Here is a 9,297-nt window from a genome sequence, read left to right as displayed (position 1 = left end):
CGCAGGACCCACGTGGGTTCGCAGCCCGCTCCACTTCCTCTTCCTCTGGCGTAACGTCCGTATTCACGTCCGTTACCATGGCAAAAGAGTCAACATCCGGTTCACGTATTCTCCAGGCTCCGATCTGGGAGAGGCTCCGAGGAGATCAGTTCCTAGGGAAGAAGTGCCGGTGTTGCCGGTGTTAGGGAGTCGCAGGGGCTCTTATTTCAGGGCTAGGGTTCTTGGCCGCAGGAGTGTCTTTTTTTTTTTTTTTTTTTACATCTTTATTGGAGTATAATTACTTTACAATGGTGTGTTCGTTTCTGCTTTATAATAAAGTGAATCAGCTATACATACACGTATATCCCCCATATCTCCTCCCTCTTGCGTCTCCCTCCCACCCTTCTTATCCCACCCAGGAGTGAGTCTTATAAAACTGGAATTCCTTTGCAGGTTAAAAAACAAACGTACATTTATATTATTTTTTAAAAATCTAATTTCAAAACTTAAGCGTAGAAACAAATTTATTTGAAAGAGTTAATCCTACTGTATAGCACAGGGAACTATATCCAATCTCCTGGGAAAAACCATAATGGAAAAGAATATTTTTTTTAAAAATGGGGACTTCCTTGGTGGCACAGTGGTTAAGAATCCACCTGCCAATTCAGGGGACACGGGTTCGAGCCCTGGTCCGGGAAAATCCCACCTGCCGCAGAGCAACTAAGCCCATGCGCCACAACTAGTGAGCCTGTGCTCTAGAGCCTATGAGCCACAACTACTGAGCCCGTGTGCCACAGCTACTGAAGCCTGCGTGCCTAGAGCCCGTGCTCCGCAACAAGAGAAGCCACCGCGATGAGAAGCCCACGCACCGCAACAAAGAGTAGCCCCCACTCGCTGCCAACTAGAGAAAGCCCACGTGCAGCAGCGAAGACCCAATGCAGCCTAATTAATTTTTTTAAAAAGTATGTATGTGTATAACTGAATCACTTTGAAAGATTGGCACAACATTGTAAATCAACTATACTTCAATTAAAAAAAAAAAAAAGAGTTAAGACCTGGCCAGACCTGAGGAGTGAAAACTAGTTTGGGCTGGAAAGAGAAAAAAGCAGGCAGTGATGGTCTAAACCCGCTTAGCTATTTTCATTTATTACTGTGGATACCCACTTGCTAAACCATCCTTGCCCCATGACAGCACTCAATCCCACCTACTTAATATCCTCTTCTCCTAATTCCACTTCAGAACCAGAAAGCAATCCAGATTCCCACTCCCCTGAGACACTCCCCAGAATCCTTTAGCCAGAGCCCAAACTTTACAAAAGAGCTTCCCTCCCCTCTCTTGCAGAGCAGCGCTCCAAGATTCCTCCAGAATTCCCTCCCTCCATTCAAGTCAGTAAATATGATTTTGTCAGACTAAGGCTTGATCCTGGGGCTTTTGGCTTATTAGGCTTTAAACATTCATTTTACAAACATTTTTTTTTAGCTCTCACTGAGTAAGACACTTCAATGAGTCCATCTTGTAAATGAACCAGAAGCTGACAAAGATTTTGCATTCTGCTTCCTTCACTTGATACAGTGTGAATTTTCCCCCTTGTTACAAAATGATGAAATGACGGTTTGCATCACCCCCAAATTCAAATGTTAAAATCTTAACCCCCATAGATGATGGTATTAGGAGATGGAGTTTTGAGAGGTGTTTAAGTCGTGAGGGTGGACCCTCATGAAAGGAATTGGTGCCTTATGAAAGAGACGCCTAGCCCTTTCCACCATGTGAAGACAAAGCAAGAAGGCACTAGCTATGATCCAGGGGCCTCACCAGCCACACTGGCTCCCCTGAAGCTCGAAACCAGCCATAACTAATCTACAGTATTAGAAATCAGGATAGCACTTTTCATGGTGGTAACAGCTGAGAGTGGGCACAGTGGTAATATTCTAATTTTTTATCAGAAGGGAGTTTACATGGATGTATTCACTGCGTGATAGCTCATTGAGCTGTACACTTATAATTTGCACACTTTTCTGTGTATATATTAGTCTTCACTGGTTTACTACAAATAAAAAGTCATCCTTGCACACAGAGCAGAGGGAGCATCCAGACTGTTAACATGAGAAAGTGTCACTGCAGCAAAGGCAGCGAAGGCATTTGAGCATTGACTCAGCTGCACGGGTCACCACCACCTCCTCCCATCGGGCCCCATTCCGGGACACAGGCTGAGAGCTGGATTGTAAGTCTGAGAAAAAGGAACTGGTGGCCTGAGGAGGAAGAGGAAGACAAATCTGGAAACTATTGAAGCAAGCCGGTGCTCGCAACCAGAGGCCTAGTTGTGGAGACAGTTACTTGAGAGAAGAGAGACGTTAAGTGTTGGGTTCGAGTCTGGACTTACGTTCCACATGACACGGAGCAAGGATTTAACCTCTCTGAGTCTGCATTTCATATTCCGTAAAGTGGTAATAATACTACTGAACCCACTGGGCTACTCTCTCTGTGGTTTCAATGCGAAAGGTATGTTTGTCAAAATGCGTACAGCTCCGTAAATGTTGTTAGTGGTACCTTGTAAAGGGTGCCATGGTGCACTTTTGCCACCAGAGGGAGCTCTGCAAACAAGCAGTTAAAGCCAAAACCCTACCAGAGACAGCTGCAAACAGCAATAATGGCTGAGCCGCTGGGGTTTTGCAAATCAGATGCGGAGATGAAAAGGCCCAGGGTAGTGGCAGCCTTCCTATCCTTTTCCTAGACAGCAGACACTGCGGGCCTGCAAACCGAGTCTGCGTCATGACTGGATACAGCCCCTGGATGAACCATCAATCTAGAATGAGCACTGGAGGTCCACAGCCTCCCTGCCGGCCCTCCACCCTGAGGCATCTGCTCAGGGCCTCCTCAAGAAGACATGTGGTGCCAGGAGAGGGGACAAGAGGCATCCAGATGGCCTGAGCACACTCTTTCCCACCCTGCACCCCAGGGTTCACCTTTTTGGTGAAGGACTAACTACCTCAACCCTGAATTCCAGCAATGTCTTCCACCCAGAGGCATTAGCCATCTCCATGACTAGCCACATATATATGGCTAATAAGGACCACTCACGTTTGTAGGATGGGTCCTGTAGTCAGACCCTCAGGGTTAGAATTCAAGTACTACCACTTGCTGTCTGACCTTGAGCAAGTCACCTTACTCTCTGAGCCTTAGTTTTCCTCATCTGTAAAATGGAGATAAGAATGCCTACCCTGCCCATAGGGTTTATGAGAACTAAATAAGGTAACACATGTAAAAGTGCTTAACACTGCCTTGCACATAATGAGAAGGCAATAAATGTGAGCTCATTATTATAATGCAAAACACTCTTCTTGAGTAACAAAACAGCTTCTCAGCTACTATCTAAGTGAGGAGGACAGAGCACGTGTCCTCACTTCACAGATGGGGAAACATGGTTCCAAAGAGTTGAGTGACACCACTAAGGTCACACAGGCGATCAATGGGCAAAAGCTGGGAGATCCAACTCTTAGCCAAGGAGCACCCCCTGTAGCCACTGCTCTTAAAAGCCTCTTTGAGGCTCATGTGGCAGGAACAGGGCTTCTGCGTCCAAAGCACTGAGCCCAGGGCTAGCAGGAAGGCCTTTTTTAGGTCATTGGGGCTGTAATCTGTTATGACACTAGGCAGGAGGAAACGGAAGTTGATGCTCAGCGTCTTGCCCTAAACAAAGAGGAAGCGATGGTTTGGATGTTTGACTTAGGGCTCAAGCTCTGGTGGGGGGAGAAGGGCTTTGTCACCCTGGGCAGCCCATCATGACCCAGGCAGTGGAGTTGCAACTGCTCCAGAGCATTTTCCTAACTGCTGGAACTGTGTCAACAATCCGGCTTTGGGCTTAGGCAAGCTTGCCTTTGGAACCACATCCTAGGTGTGCCTGGGGGCAGGCAGCTGACCTTTCTAAGCCACAGTTTCCTCATCTGAAAATGGGGCTGCTGTTTGGAGGCTGAAATGAGATCACACATGCCAAATGCTTAGCACCATGCCTGGCACAGGGGCATAAGTGAATCGCCAGGTGTACTAAAGAGAAAGTGTGTTTCCCTTCCGGTGTAGAGAGGACCGGTGTCTGCGCATGGCAGATGCGCTCTTGCTCAAAGGGAGAGCTGTCTCCAAGGTGGAGTCCACCCTTTCTTCCCACCTGACAGCAGGTGTCCATGGCTGGCAGAAGGGAGTCTGGGTAAGGAGAGACAGTGTGATCACCACTACCTGGCATCCTGATTCCCATAAAGTCAATCTTGGACTTCCCTGGTGGTGCAGTGGTTAAGAACCCTCCTGCCAATGCAGGGGACACGGGTTCAATCCCTGGTCTGGGAAGATCCCACACGCCGTGAAGCAACTCAGCCCGTGCGCCACAACTACTGAGCCTGAGCTCTAGAACCTGCGAGCCACAACTACTGAGCCCACGTGCCACAACTACTGAAGCCCACACGCCTAGAGCCCGTGCTCCGCAACGAGAAGCCACTGCAATGAGAAGCCCGCGCACCGCAATGAAGAGTAGCCCCCGCTCGCCACAACTAGAGAAAGCCCGTTCGCAGCAACGAAGAACCAACACAGCCAAAAATAAAAAAAATAAAAAAGATTTTCATTTTGCTTCTCTGCCTCCCGCTGACTGTGAACCCCCTGAGGACAGGGACCATTCTGGTCCACTCTTTTTTTTTGTTTTGTTTTGTTTTGCGCGTGCTTCTCATTGCAGTGGCTTCTCTTGTTGCAGAGCATGGGCTCTAGGTGCGCGGGCTTCAGTAGTTGTGGCTCACGAGCTCTAGAGCACAGGCTCAGTCGTTGTGGCGCATGGGCTTAGTTGCTCTGCGGCATGTGGGATCTTCCTGGACCAGAGCTCGAACCGGTGTCCCCTGCACTGTCACGCAAATTCTTAACCACTGCACCACCAGGGAAGTCCCTCTGGTCCACTCTTGTGTCACAGAGCCCACCACAGTGCCTGGCACATAGTAGGCGTGCAATACATTTATTTGCCAAATGAATACATGACATTAGCTGAGCTCAGCTAGAGGCACAAGAGAGGTTTGGGTAAATCTTTGGGGGGTCTAAGAAGATGTCCCCTCATAAGGGGGCTGTCAGAGGGCTATCTTTCTTTTTTTTTAATAAGCTGACCTTCAGATATGTAACCAATTTTCTTTCTTTTTTAAAAATATTTTATTTATTTATTTATTTGCTTACTTATTTTAGCTGCGCCGGGTCTTAATTGCAGCATGCGGGATCTTTAGTTGCAGCATTCGGACTCCTTAGCTGTGGCATACAAACTCTTAGTTGCGGCATGCATGTGGGATCTAGTTCCCCGACCAGGGATTGAACCTAGGCCACCTGCATTGGGAGCGTGGAGTATTACCCTCTAGGCCACCAGGTAAGTCACCATCAGAGGGCTATCTTTGATGAGAAGGTGAGTTTTTTTTTGTTTGTTTTTGTTTTTTTTTTTGCGGTACGCGGGCCTCTCACTGTTGTGGCCTCTTCCGTCGCAGAGCACAGGCTCCAGACGCACAGGCCCAGCGGCCATGGCTCATGGGCCCAGCCGCTCCGCGGCATGTGGGATCTTCCCGGACCAGGGCTCGAACCCATGTCCCCTGCATTGGCAGGCAGATTCTTAACCACCATGCCACCAGGGAAGTCCCAGGGGTCTGAATTTTAACAGGAAGTTTCAGAAGCATCTTACACTCATGATCCTGCTGAGTCCTCACAACCAGGCTGTGCAGGAGGTGTTATTATTGTCAACCAAACAACAATAACAACAATAAACACACACACACACACACACACACACACACACACACACACACACATACAAGGCTGCAAATAAGAGGAGAGTTTATTTTGTTCTTAAGAATTGCAATTCTAGGGCTTCCCTGGTGGCACAGTGGTTGGGAGTCCGCCTGCCGATGCAGGGGACATGGGTTCGTGCCCTGGTCCGGGAGGATCCCACATGCCGCCGAGCGGCTGGGCCTGTGAGCTGTGGCCGTTCAGCCTGCGTGTCCGGAGCCTGTGCTCCACAACGGGAGAGGCCACAACAGTGAGAAGCCCGCGTACAAAAAAAAAAAACAAAACAAAACAAACAAAAAAAGAATTGCAATTCTAGAGACACAAATTTGGGTGAAACCTAAAGAGTGTTCCAGGGAAGGGAGTCAGGGGCTTTTAAAGGCAAAAGCCACAGGCTGCACTCTGGCACAAGAAAGGAGATGTTTGTCCTTAAGGGATAGGCTGTCACAAGTGCTTTAGGGTAAGGGTCTGATAAATACCTTGAGTTTCTGGAACATTGGGCAGATGTCCTGGATGCCTGCATTAAGGTAATAAGTGCTCAAAAGGTCAGATTTCTATCCAGGCCTAGACATGCATAAGTCACACTTCCTCAAAGGCCTCCCAGCTCCATTTCAGAGTGCTGTCTTAGCAACACTGACTCCATTTTGATTTTCCTTTCACATCGTTATCCACATTTTACAGATGGAGAAACCAAAGCTGTGGAAAGTCAAGTAACTTGCTTAAGTTCCCAACAGCATTAAATGGAAGAGTTGGAATTGTAACTTACTTTTCTCTCAAGTCCTTTTCCTCATGACCAGCTGGTTACAAAGAGATGAAAGTAGCCTAGTTCTCACATCCAGCACTCGCACGCTGGTTGGGGTGGCAGCAAAAACACCTGGTGGTGATGATCAGTGCCATCATCCAGGTACACCCAGGAGGACAGGAGCCCCGAGCCCGGCTGGGTGTGGGCAGGCCTCAGAGGAGAGTCAGGGACAGCTTTCAGGTAAAAGGTGACAGTCTTGGTCTATTCGGGCTGCTATAACAGAACACTATAAACTTGGTGGCTTATAAACAGCAGAAATTTGTTTTTCACAGTTCTGGAGGCTGGGAAGCCCAAGATCAAGGTACAGGCAGATTCAGTGTCAGGTGAGGGCCACTTCCTGATCCATGGACTGCTGTCTTCTTGCTGTGTCCTCACATGGCAAAAAGGGCAAGGGAACACTGTGGGCTTTCTTTTATAAGGTTCTAATCCCATGAGCCCTCATGACCTAATCACCTCCTATAGCCTCCACCTCCTACTGCCATCACATTGAGGGTTAGGATTTCAACAGATGAATTTAGGGAGGACATAAACATTCAGTCCATTGCAGTGACATTGGAGCTGCACAGTGACTTGAAGTTGACCTGAAAGGAAAGTTAGAGGTATGGGTCAGGCCAAGGGAACAGCAGCTGCAAAGGCACAGAGGCTAGGGGTACCATAACATGTTTGCTCTAGAGGTGGGCGCCAGTTAGAGACTACTGCACCAGTACAGGCAAGAAAGAATGAGGTCTGACACCAAAGTAGTGGCAGTGGGAGCAAAGAGGAGAGGACAGATTGAAAAGTATATTTAGGAGGTGGAATGGGCAGCACTCACTGACTGACCAGTTATGAGGGATGAGCAGGGTTGCAGTGTGCAGTTGTGCAGACTGTGGACTGCTCAGTTTCCCAGCTGAGGGATCTGAAATCCCATCTTCATTGGAGCCTGTCTAGAAGAAGGGTTGGTCTTTTTCTAATTAACCAAGACATCATAGAGACTATCAATAGCCCTTGAAAGGAGGAAAAATTACTCCCAGAGAGGTGACATTCCAGAATATTAGTGGAGGGTGTCTATGGAAGACACCCCTTCTCAATAGCTGAAACAAAAAGCTGAATCTCTGACTTACTTCAGGAAGACAGAGCACTGTCTGTGGGGCAGTCTCCTTGAGTGGAGCAGGGAAGTGACCCTCTATGCGGTGCTGGGAGGTGTGAAGGTCAGTGATGGGCATGCTTAGAGAAGGGGGAGTTTAGGGATTGGTTGGTGAACTGAAGTGTGGCTGTTGCTGATTGGCTGGCTTACAGAAGAGTGGTCACTGAGGCAAACTGTCATTGTTCAATTAAAGGGAGATGAGTTATCATTGCTTAAATGGTTTAACACCCTTTGGGGTGGTTACTTGTTGCCATGGCAACAGGACAGTCTTTGGGGTATGAGAACTTTTTTTCCCTCAAGTGACAGCTGGCTTAAACCATTCACCCCTCCCCCACAGGGGCGTTTTACTTTACCGATGGACCATGTTTCTCAAGGGGTTAAATCTCCAGAGGGATTTAGGGGCTGTTTGGGGCGAGACACCTGCCTGGTCCAGGCAGTGGCAATAAGGTCCAGTTTCTGTCTTCTCCCTCCAAATCCTGGGCCTGGGGTGATCCCAATAAGGGACAAGAGAAATTAGTTGTATAGCAGGGGAAGGTCCCGGCCTGGGGGAACGTCACGTGTCAAATCAAAAATAAGACCTAGGAGTGAATGAAATTTTATCTGGGCACCTTACTGAGGACTATAGCCAGGGAGACAGCCTCTCAGATAGCTCTGAGGAACTGCTCTGGGAAGGTAAGGGTGGAGCCAGGATACATAATCGTGTTTGCTGAAAAGACAAAACAAAAAACAACCCCCCCCCCCAAAAAAAACCCATGTAGTCAAACATCAAAAGTTTACTGCTAATCACAAAAAACAGACATCTCAAATTAATGAGATGTCTGTTTTACACTTAGAATTTAATCCAAAGAAACAGTAGTCTATGTTTGGGAAACTGGGAAAACAGTTTGATGTGAAGGAGAATAGACGGGTTGGCTTATTGCCCTGTTTTGAGCATTTTTATCATCATAGTTCTCACACACAGGGCCTAGAGGCAGAGGACCCCATGCACCCCTGGTGGTTTCTTTTCAGAGACTGAGAGTTCCATAATCCCGGGAGAAGGGTTTTTATTATGGCTGGGCTGGACACTCAAGTCTGAAGCTGGGTTTTGAGGTTGGAGAAGAAAGGGTTTTGTCAGGGGAGCTGTAGGAAGCCAGTTCCAGCCAGTTCCAGCTCTATCTTCAGATGGCAACTGTAGAAGGCTGTGAAGCATGTGTTTTACCCTTCCTTGAAGCCCTGCTTCCTCTCTTAGAAGCTCAGAGTCTTGAGACATGAGCCACAATCATCTGGGCTCACCTTCCAAGGCAGGAGTCCTCTCCTCCTGAGGCACCAGCTGAGCTGGGGAGATCTGAGCATCACGCGATGAGTTTGCAAGATGTTGAACAAATAAAGACGTGGTGTCCTGATGGGGAGTCCTGTGGGCTGAACAGCAGCCGCCCGCCCCACCTTCCACCCAGCAGAAAACGCGCTTCACCCCACTGGGATTCTAAATCGGGTCCTTCACTGAATGTTTGGTACTTGATAAGGGCGTTACCCTTCTGCAGAAAAAAATAAATGGGAAGGGAAGCTTGAGAGAGGCCTTTAGTATTTTAAGGGACGAGCGGGGGCAATAGGGCTGTGATCACTGATTAT

The sequence above is a fragment of the Leucopleurus acutus genome (genome assembly GCF_964270905.1).
Source record: "Leucopleurus acutus genome assembly, chromosome: 14".
Taxonomy (NCBI): Eukaryota; Metazoa; Chordata; class Mammalia; order Artiodactyla; family Delphinidae; genus Leucopleurus; species Leucopleurus acutus.
The sequence above is the reverse complement of the archived record's forward strand: the minus strand, read 5'-3'. Positions refer to the sequence as shown.